This window comes from Rhinopithecus bieti, unplaced genomic scaffold (assembly GCF_001698545.2).
Source record: "Rhinopithecus bieti isolate Rb0 unplaced genomic scaffold, ASM169854v2 scaffold_15676, whole genome shotgun sequence".
Taxonomy (NCBI): Eukaryota; Metazoa; Chordata; class Mammalia; order Primates; family Cercopithecidae; genus Rhinopithecus; species Rhinopithecus bieti.
The window spans coordinates 1,043,775-1,057,404 of record NW_016809194.1 but is presented as its reverse complement, the minus strand read 5'-3'; the positions used below and the strand labels follow the sequence as shown (position 1 = coordinate 1,057,404).

The window sequence follows — 13,630 nt, the reverse complement described above, 5'->3', positions numbered from 1 at the left end:
GAAAAGAAAAGAAAAGAAAAGAAAAGAAAAGAAAAGAAAAGAAAAGAAAAGAAAAGAAAAGAAGAGAAAAACAGCCCATGACATTTCTTCACTTCAGAATGTCAGCCAATTAGCAACAATCCTATTCTAGTTACCACATGCCCGAAAGTCGATCAAGTAACAACAGCCTCATTCCAAATACAAGGTATCCATGGCTGAAAGTAAAACGATCTCTAAATACTCTTGTTTCTTAAAGTTTTTCAATCTCGGAATTCCATGCTTCCGTGTGAATATCTCTTGCTTTGTTCAGAGAGGTTGTACATTGTATTACAGCTCTCCCCTCCTTACAAGCAAAAAATTACAGCTTTTTTATGGTTATTGTATTTGAATACTCGTATCTTTCTTAAGACAAATTGAAAATATGAATATGTGGATAAATATAAATGAATATTGACTATATGAAATAATAATGTCTTGTAAGATTTAAATATGTAAAAAGAACTGAAACACAAACAAAATAACACATAGTATGGGGGAAGCTAAACTAAGAACAAAATAAATTTTGAAGTGTTTGAAATATTCTAAATAATCCTGAGTCAAAAGACAAACCATAATGGAAATTTAAAACTATGTCTTGCCTTTCTGCCCCTGGACACCGCCGAAGAAGCATCGTTAAAGTCTCTCTTCTCCCAGCCGTCTTGTCTAAGTCAGAGTCTCCTAAAGAGCCCAGACAGCTGAGGAAGCTCTTCATTGGAGGGCTGAACTTTGAAACAAGTGATGAGAGCCTGGAGAGCCATTCTGAGCAATGAGGAACGCTTGTAGACTGTGTGATAATGAGAGATCCAAACACCAAGTGCTCCAAGGGCTTTGAGTTTGTCTCATACGCCACTGTGGAGGAGGCAGATGCAGCCATGAACGCAAGGCCACACATGGTGGATGGAAGAGTTGTGGAACCAAAGAGAGCTGTCTCAAGAGAAGATTCTCAAAGACCAGGTGCCCACTTAACTGTGAAAAAGATATTTGTTGGTGGCATTAAGACACTGAAGAACATCACCTAAGAGATTATTTTGAACAGTATGGAAAAATTGAAGTGACTGAAATCATGACTGACTGAGGCAGTGGCAAGAAAAGGGGCTTTGCCTTTGTAACCTTTGATGACCGTAACTCTGTGGATAAGACTGTCATTCAGAAATAGCATACTGTGAATGGCCACAACTGTGAAGTTAGGAAAGCCCTGTCAAAGCAAGAGATGGCTAGGGCTTCATCCAGCCAAAGAGGTGGAAGTGGTTCTGGAAACTTTGGTGGTGGTCATGGAGGTGGTTTTGGTGGGAATGACAACTTTGGTCACGGAGGAAACTTCAGTGGTCGTGGTAGCTTTGGTAGCAGCCATGGTGGTGATGGATATGGTGGCAGTGGGGATGGCTATAATGGGTTTGGTAATGATGGTGGTTACGGAGAAGGTGGCCCTGGTTACTCTGGAGGAGGCAGAGGCTATGGAAGTGGTGGACGGGGTTATGGAAGCCAGGGCAGTGGCTATGGTGGGAGTGGCAGCTATGACAGTTGTAACAATGGAGGTGGAGGCAGCTTTGGCAGTGGTAGTGGAAGCAATTTTGGAGGTGGTGGAAGCTACAATGATTTTGGCAATTAAAACAATCAGTCTTCAAGTTTTGGACCCATGAAGGAAGGAAACTTCAGAGGCAGAAGTTCTGGCCCCTACGGTGGTGGAGGCCAATACTTTGCCAAACCACAAAACCAAGGTGGCTATGGCAGTTCCAGTAGCAGCAGTAGCTATGGCAGTGGCAGAAGATTTTAATTAGGAAACAAAGCTTAGCAGGAGAGGAGATCCAGAGAAGTGACAGGGAAGCTACAGGTTACAACAGATTTGTGAACTCATCTAAGCACAGTAGTGGCAGGGCCTAGGTGCTACAAAGAAGACATGTTTTAGACAAATACTGATGAGTATGGGCAAAAAACTTGAGGACTGTATTGTGACTAACTGTATAACAGTATTTGAGTTTGTATTCTGTGGAAAGTGTAAAGCATTCCAACAAAGGGTTTTAATGTAATTTTTTTTTTTGCACCCATGCTGTTGATTGCTAAATGTAATAGTCTGATCGTGATACTGAATAAATGTCTTTAAAAACAAAACAACTATGTCTTAAGCTAAATAATAAAAAAATATACAAAACATGGGATGCAGCCAAAGCTGGCTTCTTATGACTCAATTCCATTGGGTTTCCCCCTATCTCTATTGTTCTACTATCTCTTGTTACCCTTTAAAATGTTGGGCATCCATTCTTAGTCCTTACTTATCCCTATTGTATATTTTTCCCACAAGGTGATCTCATCAAAATTCACGGCTTTAACTAACACATACACTAATATCTTCCAAAATTTCTTTTTTTTTTAAATTTTTTTTTTTAAAAAGAGTCTCGCTCTCTCCCCCAGGCTGGAGTGCAATGGTGCAATCTCGGCTCACTGCAACCTCCGCCTCCCAGGTTCAAGCGATTCTCCTGCCCCAGCCTCCTGAACAGCTGGGATTACAGGCATGTACCACCATGCCTGGCTAATTTCTGTTATTTTTAGTAGAGATGGGGTTTTGCCATGTTGGCCAGGCTGGTCTCAAACTCCTAACCTCAGGTGATCCACGTGCCTCGGCCTCCCAAAGTGCTGGGATTACAGGTGTGAGCCACCGCACGTGGCATCTTCCAAAATTTCATCCAAGATTTTTCTCCCACATTCCTAATATGCCTGTTGAACAAGTCCACTTAATTGTGCCACAGCTACTTGAAAGTCAGTACATCTAATACTAAATACATAATCTGCCCCCCCACACTTTTCCTTCTCCTCTATTCTCTAATCTTAATAAACTGGATGACCCATTTACAGTGCAAATCAGGAACACAGCCATCCTACAATACTCTATCTCACACACAGAATTGTGTAGCCTACATTTTTAAAATCTCTCTTATTTTTCTTTCCTCTTCTCCATTCCCATGTCTTAGGATAGGTTCTTATCATTTCTCAACTTATTCCTGTAGTAGGCTCCTGTATTAGTCCATTTTCATGCTGCTGCTAAAGACATACCCGAGACTGGGCAATTCACAGAAGAAAGAGGTTTAGTGGACTTACAGTTCCACATGGCTGCAGAGGCCTCACAATCACGGCAGAAGCTGAAAGGCATGTCTCACATGGAGGCAGACAAGCGAAGAAAGTTTGTGTAGGGAAACACCCTATTATAAAACCATCAGATCTCATGAGACTTATTCACTACCACGAGAACAGCATGGGAAAGACCTGCCCCCATGATTCAATTACCTCCCACTTGGTACCTCCCACAACACATGGGAACTCAAGATGAGATTTGGTGGTAGGGGGACACAGCCAAACCATATCATTCTGTCTCTGGCCCCTCCCAAATCTCATGTCCTCACATTTCAAAACCAACCATGCCTTCCCAACAGTCTCCCCAAAGTCTTAATTCATTTCAGTATTAACTTAAAAGTCCAGTGTGGTGATTCCTCAAGGATCTAGAACTAGAAATATCATTTGACCCAGTTATCCCATTACTAGGTATATGCCCAAAGGATTATAAATCATGCTGCTATAAAGACATGTGCACATATATGTTTATTGAGGCACTATTCACAATAGCAAAGACCTGGAACCAACCCAAATATCCATTCAATGGATAGGCCTGGATTTAGAAAATGTGGCACATATATACCATGGGAATTACTATGGCAACCATAAAAAAGGAGGGAGTTCATGTCTTTTGTAGGGACATAGATTGAAGGCTGGAAACCCATTCATTTCTCAGCAAACTATTGCAAGGACAGGAAAACCAAACACTGCATTGTTCTCAACTATAAGGGTGGAATTTGAACAATGAGAACACTTGACCACAGGGCGGGGGGAACATCACACACCGGGGGCCTGTTGTGGGTAGGGGGAGGGGGAAAAAGGATAGCATTAGGGGATTATTGCCGTAATGTAAATGATGAGTTAACGGTGCAGCACACCAACATGGGCCCATATAAACATATGTAACAAACTTGGGCACGTTATGCACATGTACCTAGAACTTAAAGGTATAAATAATAAAAAAAAGGACACACACACAAAAAGTCCACATTTCCAAAGTCTCATCTGGAAACAAGGGGGGAACAAGTCCTTTTCTGCCCTATGAGCCTGTAAAATCAAAAGAAGTTAGGTCACTTCCTAGTACAAAAAGCGGGTACAGGCATTGGGTAAATACAAGCATTCCAAAATGGGAGAAACTGGCAAAAAGGGGCCTACAGGGGCCCCATGCAAGTCCAAAATCTTTAGCAGGGAGGTGTCAGCATTTTTTTTTTTTTTTTTTTTTTTTTTGAGACAGAGATTCGCTCTTTTGCCCAGGCTAGAGTACAATGGCACCATCGTGGCTCACTGCAAACTCCGCCTTCTGGGTTCAAGTGATTCTCCTGTCTCAGCCTCCTGAGTAGCTGCAACTACAGGTGCGTGCCACCATGCCCAGATAATTTTGTATTTTTAGTAAAGATGGGAGTTTCACCATGTTAGCCAGGCTGGTCTCAAACTCCTGACCTCAGGTGATCTGCCCACCTCAGCCTCCCAAAGTGCTGGGATTACAGGTGTGAGCCAGCGTGCCTGGACAGCAGTCACATCTTAAAGGTCCAAAATGATCTTCTTTGACTCCATGTCTCACATCCAGGTCACACTGATGCAAGAGGTGGGCTCCCACGGTCTTGGGCAGTTCCACCCCTGTGGTTTTGTGGGGTACAGGCTCCCTCCTGGCTGCTTTCATGGGCTGGCAATGACTGCCTGTGACTTTTCCAGGTGCATGGTGAAAACTGTTGGTGGATCTACCATTCTGAGGTCTGGAGGACAGTGGCCCTCTTCTCACAACTCCACTAGGCTGTGCCCTAGTAGAGACTCTGTGTGGGGTCTCTGATTCCACATTTCCCTTCTGCACTTCCCTAGCCAAGGTTTTCCATGAGGGACCCACCCCTGCAGCAAACTTCTGCCTGGGCATCCAGGCGTTTCCATACCTCCTCTGAAATCTAGGTGGAGGTTCCCAAACCTCAGTTCTTGACTTCTGTACACCCACAGGTTCAATACCACATGGAAGCTACCAAGGCTTGAGGCTTGCACCCTCTGAAGCCACAGCTTGAGCTCTATGTTGGCCCCTTTCAGCCACAGCTGGAGCAGCTGGGACACAGGACACCAAGTCCCTAGGCTACACACAGCATGGGGACCCTGGGCCCAGCCCACTAAACCATTTTTTCCTCCTAGGCCTCAGGGCTTATGATGGGAAGGGCTACCATGAAGACCTCTGACATGCCCTGAAGACATTTTCCCCATGGTCTGGGGATTAACAGTTGGCTCCTCATTACTTATGCAAACTTCTGCAGCTGGCTTTAATTTCTTCTCAGAAAATGGGATTTTCTTTTCTATCACATTGTCAGGCTGCAAATTTTCCAAACTTTTATGCTCTGTTTCCCTTTTAAAACTGAATGCCTTTAACAGCACCCAAGTCACCTCTTGAATGCTTTGTTGCTTAGAAATTTCTTCTGCCAGATACCCTAAATCATCTCTCTCAAGTTCAAAGTTCCACGAATCTCTAGGACAGGGGCAAAGTGCTGCCAGTCCCTTTGCTAAAATATAACAAGAGTCACCTTTGCTCCAGTTCCCAAGAAGTTCCTCATCTCCATCTGAGACCACCTCAGCCTGGATTTCATTGTCCATATCATTATTAGCATCTTGTTCAAAGCCATTCAACAAGTCTCTAGGGAGTTTCAAACTTTCCCACATGTTCCTGTCTTCTTCCAAGCCCTCCAAACCATTTCAACCTCTTCCTGTTACCCAGTTCCAAAGTCGCTTCCACATTTTCAGGTATCTTTTCAGCAGCACTCTTCTCTACTGGTACCAATTTACTGTATTAGTCCATTTTCATGCTGCTGATAAAGACATACTCAAGACTGGGTAATTTATATGGGAAAAGGGGTTTATTGGACTTATAGTTCCATGTGGCTGGGGAAGCCTCATAATCATGGTGGAAGGCAAGGAGCAGCAAGTCACATCTTAACTATATGGCAGCAGGCAAAGAGAGAGCTTGTGCTGGGAAACTCTACCTTATAAAGCCATCAGATCTGGTGAGACTTATTCACTATCATGAGAACAACATGGGAAAGACCTGTTCCCATGATTCAATTATCTCCCACAGGGTCCCTCCCACAACATGTGGAAATTCAAGATGAGATTTGGGTGGGGACACAGCCAAACCATATCAGTGAAAATTAATAGAGAATAGAAAAACAATATAGAAAATCAAGAAAACCAAAAGTTGGTTCTTTGAAAAGATCCACAAAATTGATAAACCTTTAGCTAGTTTGACCAAGAAAAAATTAAGACTCAAATTATTAGAATCAGAAACTTAAAAGGGGCATTACTACCAACTGTGGAGAAATAAAAAGGATTATAAATTGGACGATTTTTTTTTTTAAATATACAGACAACCAAAATTGGCTCAAGAAAAAAAAAAAAAGACAATATAAATAGACCTCTTAAAGAGCGGATCAAGTCAATAATCAAAAACCTACCTATGAAGCAAAGCCCAGGCCCAGATGGCTTTACCGCTAAATATTATCAAGCATTCAAAAAGAATTAGCACCAGTTCTTTGCAAACTCTTCCAAAATAACAGAAAAGGAGGAAAATCTTCCCAGCCCATTTCATGAGTCCAGTATTATACTGACACCAAAACCAGATAAAGATATCACAAGAAAGAAAAGCTACAGATAAATATATTGTATATCGTATAACTATAGATGCAAACTCCTCAATCAAATACCTGCAAACCAAACCTAGAAACATATAAAAATAATTATATACCATGATCAAGTAGGTTATGTTTTTTTTGAGATAGTGTCTCCGGAGCTCTGTCACCCAGGCTGGAGTAAAGTGGTGTGACCATACCTCACTGCAGCCTCAAACTCCTGGGCTCAAGGCATCCTTCTGCCTCAGCCTTCTCAGTAGCTATGTAGCTATATACACAGGATCTCACTATGTGGCTCAGGCTGGTCTCAAATTCCTGGCTTCTCGAATTCCTCCTGCCTTGGCATCCCAAAGAACTGAGATTACAGGCATGACCCATCACTCCCAGCCCCAAGTAGGATTTATCCTAGGCAAGGAAGATTGGATTAATATCCAAAAATCAATGTAATATATCCTACCGATACAATAAAAGACAAAAGCCACGCAATTATCTCAATGAATACAGAAAAAGCATTTTTAAAAAATCCCACACCTTTTCACGTAAAAGAATTCAATTAGGCCGGGCGCAGTGGCTCAAGCCTGTAATCCTAGCACTTTGGGAGGCCGAGACGGGCGGATCACGAGGTCAGGAGATCGAGACCATCCTGGCTAACACGGTGAAACCCCATCTCTACTAAAATACAAAACTAGCTGGGCGAGGTGGCGGCGCCTGTAGTCCCAGCTACTCGGGAGGCTGAGGCAGGAGAATGGCGTAAACCCGGGAGGCAGAGCTTGCAGTGAGCTGAGATCTGGCCACTGCACTCCAGCCAGGGCAACAGAGCAAGACTCCATCTCAAAAAAAAAAAAAAGAAAAAAAAGAATTCAATTAAATAGGAATAGAACAGAATTTCCTAAACCTGATAAAAGGCATCTACGAAAAACCCACAGCTAACATCACACTTAATGGGGAAAGACTCGTGCTTTCCCCCTAAGGACAAGAATAAGACAAGAATATCTGCTCCCATGATTTCTGTTCAGCTAGAGGTTCTTACCAGGGCTATTAGGCCAGAAAAATAAATACAAGAATCCAGGCCACAGTGGTTCACACCTGTAATCCCAGCACTTTGGGAGGCTGAGATGGGTGGATCACAAGGTCAGGAGTTTGAGACCAGCCTGGCCAACATCTCTACTAAAAATACAAAAATTAGCCTGGCGTGTGGCAGGCGTCTGTAATCCCAGCTACTGGTGAGGCTAGGGCAGGAGAATCGCTTGCACCCTGGCAGCAGTGGTTGCAGTGAGCCAAGATCACACCACTGCACACCAGCCTGGGCAACAGAGCAAGACTCTGTCTCAAAAAAAAAAAAAAAAAAGAATCCAGATTGGCAAGGAAGTCATAAAACCCTCTCTCCACTGTAACATGATCTCATAGAGAGAAAATCCTAAGTCATCCACTAAAAAAACAGAAACTATTAGAATTAATAAATGAGTTCAGCAACATGGCAAGATATAAGATCAATATATAAAATCAATTCTATTTCTATATACTTTAAATGAACAATCTGAAAATGGAACTGAGATTTCATTCACAACATCATCTAGAAGAATAACATACTCAAAAATATTTAACAAAAGAAATATAGGCCGGGCGCGGTGGCTCAAGCCTGTAATCCCAGCACTTTGGGAGGCCGAGACGGGTGGATCACGAGGTCAGGAGTTCGAGACCATCCTGGCTAACATGGTGAAACCCCGTCTCTACTAAAATACAAAAAACTAGCCGGGCGAGGTGGCGGGTGCCTGTAGTCCCAGCTACTCAGGAGGCTGAGGCAGGAGAATGGTGTAAACCCGGGAGGCGGAGCTTGCAGTGAGCTGAGATCCGGCCACTGCACTCCAGCCTGGGCGACAGAGCGAGACTTCGTCTCAAAAAAAAAAAAAAAAAAAAAAAAAAAAAAAGAAATATAAAACTCAGAAAACTACAAAACATTGATAACAGAAATTGAAAAATATCTAAATAATTGAAAAAAATCCACATTTATGGATTAGAAGATTTAACATTGTTAAGATGGCAATACTCCCCAAACAAATCTACAGATGCAACACAATCCCTCCATCAGAAGCTGATTTCTTCATAGAAATTGATGAGCTGATTATAAAATTCACATAGAATTTCAAGAGATGCAGAATAGCCAAAACAATCACAAAAAAGAATAAAGGACTCACATTTCTCAATTTTGAAACTTATTATAAAGCAAGAGTAATCAAGACAATGTAGCACAAGGACAAACATACACATTAGTGGAATAGGCTTAAGAGTACAAAACAAGCCCAGAGATCTCTGGCTAACAGATTTTTGACAAGGATGCCAAGACTATTAAACGGAGGAAGAATGTTATTTTCAATAAATGGTGCTAGGACAACTGAACATCCACATGCAAAAGAATGAAATTAGAGCCTTACCTCACACAATATATAAAAATTAACCCAAGGCCAGGTGTGGTGGATTATGCCTCTAATCCCAGCACTTTGGGAGGCTGAAGTGGGAGGAAAGCTTGAACCCGGAAGTTTGAGACCAGCCTGTGCAACATGGTGAGACCCTGTCTCTACAAAGAGTATAAAAAAATTGTCGACATTGGTGGCACACACCTGTAATCCTAGCTACTCAGAGGTTGAGGTGGGAGGATCGCTTGAACCCAGGAGCCTGAGACTGCAATGAGACAAGATCGTGCCACTGTACGCCACCCTACATGACAAAGCACGACTCTGTCTCAAAAAAAAAAAAAAACTCAAAATGGATCAAATACCATTATATAAAAGCAAAACTATAAAACTCTTAGAAGAACTAAGCGAAAATCTTCATGACTTTAAATTTAGCAAAGGATTCTTAGATATGACACCAAAAGTACAAACAAAAAAGAAAATAAAATCTGTAAGTTGGATGGACTTCATTAAAATTAAAAACGTTTGTACTTAAAAAGACACTATCGGGATGTCCAGGCGAGTCCCAGGCTGAAGGAGGCGGCTCCAGGCAGCGCCTGAGCGCTGGCGGCGGGCCCAGGCTGCGGCATGTGCGCGCCAGGAGACACCATCTTGTAGAAAATTTCAGCTATAGCCGTTGGAGTAGAAGCTGAAATAATAGAAGCTGTGTATGATGCATTACGGTATTGAAGAAAATTAACTTTTGTATTAAATATTTGGAATATAAGGAAATAAGGAAAGGTAGCTGAAAATGGTGCAGAAGAAAATACAAATCACACGCATAATGGATGAAAGGAACCGACAGGTCACTTTTACAAAGAGAAAGTTTGGATTAATGAAGAAAGCTTATGAACTTAGTGCGCTCTGTGACTGTGCATTTTCAACAGCTCTAACAAACTGTTTCAGTATGCTAGCACTGATACGGAGAAAGTTCTTCTCAAGTATACAGAATAGAATTAACCTTATGAAAGCAGAACCAACCCGGATATTGTGGAGGCTCTGAACAAGAAGGAACACAGAGGGTGCGACAGTTCAGACCCTGATACTTCATATGTGCTAACTCCACTTACAGAAAAATATAAAAAAATTAATGAGGAATTTGATAATATGATGTGGCATCATAGCATCACACCTGGTTTGCCACCTCAGAACTTTTCAATGTCTGTCACAGCCCCAATGCTTTGTCCTACACTAACCCAGGGAGTTCACTCGTGTCCCCATCTTTGGCAGCCAGCTCAACGTTAACAGATTCAAACATGCTCTCTCCACCTCAAACCATATTATAAGACATGTGTCCATGGAGCTCCTCAGAGACCACCAGGTACTGGCAATGCAGGTGCGATGTTGGGTACTACAGAGCTCACAGTGCCAAATGGAGCTGGAAGCAGCCCAGTGGGGAATGGATTTGTAAACTCAAGAGCTTCTCTAAATTTGATTGGAGCTACTGGTGCAAATAGTTTAGGCAAAGTCATGCCTACAAAGTCTCCCCCTCCACCAGGTGGCGGTAATCTTGGAATGAACAGTAGAAAACCAGATCTTTGAGTTGTCATCCCCTCTTCAAGCAAGGGCATGATGCCTCCTGTAGTAAGTTGAACCTTTCTTCAACTTCATTCTTTAAAACACATATTTTATACATAGTCTGTAGCTTCCTTTGGAATTTTTTGTGCCACTGTAGAATCTACACCTACTCCCAATGAATATTTCCATTCAAAATTAGTATTTGAAGAGACAAGACTATTTTAAATACACAAAAATCAGATTATGGAAATTCACTTAATGGTTATTTAAAATTAAAGCTAAATATGAACATGGATGGAACTGGAGGTTAATGTGTGAGGCGAAATAAGCCAGGCACGGAAAGATAGATACTGCATGTCCTCACTCATATGTGGGACCTAAAAAAATTGATCTTGTGGAGATAAGAGAATAGAATGATAACAGATGTTGGGAAAGGTGTGTGGGTGGGAGACGGGATAAAGAGAGGTTGATTAGTGGGTAAAAACATACACTTAGATAGAACAAATATACCCCTGTATTCAGTAAGGGAGAAGGGTGACTATAGTTAGCAACATTGTAGATGGAGTATATTTCAAAGTAGCTAGAAGAGAGGACTTGAAATGTTCCCAACACATAGGAGGGATAAATACTCAAGATAATAGATACCCCAAATACCCTGACCTTGCTCATTACACATTCTATGAATGTAACAAATACTCACATGTGCCCCATTAACATGTAACACACTTTCAATCAATTTTTAAAAAGTAAAATATAGAGAGATTATGTTTAATTTTTTATTTTACCAGGCTAGAAGCATTACACATGACTTATTTATTCTGTTAAGAAAAAAAAAAAAAAAAAAGGACACTATCAAGAAAATGGAAAGACAACCCACAGAAAAAGATAAACTGTTTAGAATTCACATATCTGAAAAGCAACTTGTATTCAGAACATATTAAGCAGTCTTATAACTCAATAATAAAAAGACAACCTAAATAAAATATGGGCAAAGAATCATTAGAGTGTGTGAAAGGGTGTTTTACATTTATGTTAGACCTAGCTACTAATGGACTCCCAATAAAGGACATTTTTTTTAAAGTATGGTATGTAGACCACTGGCATCAGAATCACCTGGGATGCTTGCTAAAATTGCCAGTTTATGCGTTTCTCTGTAGACACAGTGTACCAAGAAGACTGGAGGCAGGGCTCAGGAATCTGCATTCTTCACCAAATCCCTAATCACACTAAAGTTTGAGAACCACTTATATAGAATGTTATTTCACAGACTAATATCTCAGATAGGTCTCACTCTGTTTGACATTTTCAAAGAGTTACATTGTCAGCTGGTGGACATTTGTCTAGAGTTCTAACACAAGTGGTAATAGCGCACAATAACACACAATATTCATTAATGTTGAACAATAGTATCTGTTCTCTGGTAGTATGAAACCTTGGAAAATTGCTTTTCTTTCTATACATGTTATAAATCAATAGCATAAATCTCAATTTTTGTCTTAGAAAAAAAACATAGGCAAAGGACCTGAACAGACATTTCTGCAAAGAAGATACACAAGTGGCTAATAAACCTTTAAAAAATGCTTGACATCAGTAGTCATCAGGAAAACACAAATCAAAACCACAGTGAGATTTTATTTTACACCCACTAGTATGGCCAGAATTTAAAAGTGAGACAGGTTCTAGCAAGCAAGCAGAGAAAGTGGAACCTTCATACACTGCTGGTAGGAATACAAAATGATGCGGCCTCTTTGAAAACAGTGTGGCAGTCTTCAAAAAGTTAAAGATACAGTTATCGGCCGGGCGCGGTGGCTCAAGCCTGTAATCTCAGCACTTTGGGAGGCCGAGGCGGGCGGATCACGAGGTCAGGAGATCGAGACCATCCTGGCTAACAAGGTGAAACCCCGTCTCTACTAAAAAATATGAAAAACTAGCCGGGTGAGGTGGCAGGCGCCTGTAGTCCCAGCCACTCCTGAGGCTGAGGCAGGAGAATGGCATAAACCCGGGAGGCGGAGCTTGCAGTGAGCTGAGATCCGGCCACTGCACTCCAGCCTGGGCGACAAAAGCGAGACTCCATCTCAAAAAATAAATAAATAAAAAAAAATAAAGACACAGTTATCAAATGACCAAGAATTTCACTCCTGTGCATATATCCAAGGAAAATGAAAACATTTCTACCAGGAAATGTGTAATAAATGTCTATATCAGCAATATTCATCATAGTCAAAAAGTGGAAACAACCCAAATGCCTACCAACAGATGAAATGATGAAATGTGATACATACATACAATAAAATATTATTAGGCCATAAAAATGAGTGAAGTACTGATAAATGCTAAAACATGAGTGAACATTGAAAACATTATACCAAGTGAGAGAACCCAGTCAAAAGATCACACAGTACATGAATTCATTCACATGAAAGTCCAGAACAGGGAAATCTATAGAGACAGAAAGCAAACTTAGGACTGAAGTGACAATGTTGGGGGTAAGAGGGTGACAGCTAAAGAGTATGGGGTTTCTTTTGAGGTTTATTTTGATGGAAATAATCTAAAATTGACAGCAGTAACGGATGCACATATCTGTGAATATACTAAAAATCATTGAATTATACACTTTAAATAGGTGAATCCTAAGGTATATAAATTATATCTCAAAGTGATGCTCAATGCTTTGCTTATTTTGCTTTGTTTTTAAAACTATATGCATGTGGCCGGGCGCGGTGGCTCAAGCCTGTAATCCCAGCACTTTGGGAGGCCGAGACGGGCGGATCACAAGGTCAGGAGATCGAGACCATCCTGGCTAATACGGTGAAACCCCGTCTCTACTAAAGAATACAAAAAACTAGCCGGGCGACGAGGCGGGCGCCTGTAGTCCCAGCTACTTGGGAGGCGGAGGCAGGAGAATGGCGT

General features: G+C 41.5%; 1 protein-coding gene and 2 pseudogenes across 1 annotated transcript in view; 2 read left to right on the top strand and 1 right to left on the bottom strand.

Moving 5' to 3' along the window:
- Positions 1–13,630, bottom strand: part of AXDND1 (axonemal dynein light chain domain containing 1) — a 197,469-nt gene that overhangs the window by 104,776 nt on the left and 79,063 nt on the right.
- On the top strand, positions 609–1,892 carry LOC108539860 (heterogeneous nuclear ribonucleoprotein A1 pseudogene; annotated as a pseudogene).
- Positions 9,954–10,795, top strand: LOC108539859 (myocyte-specific enhancer factor 2A pseudogene; annotated as a pseudogene).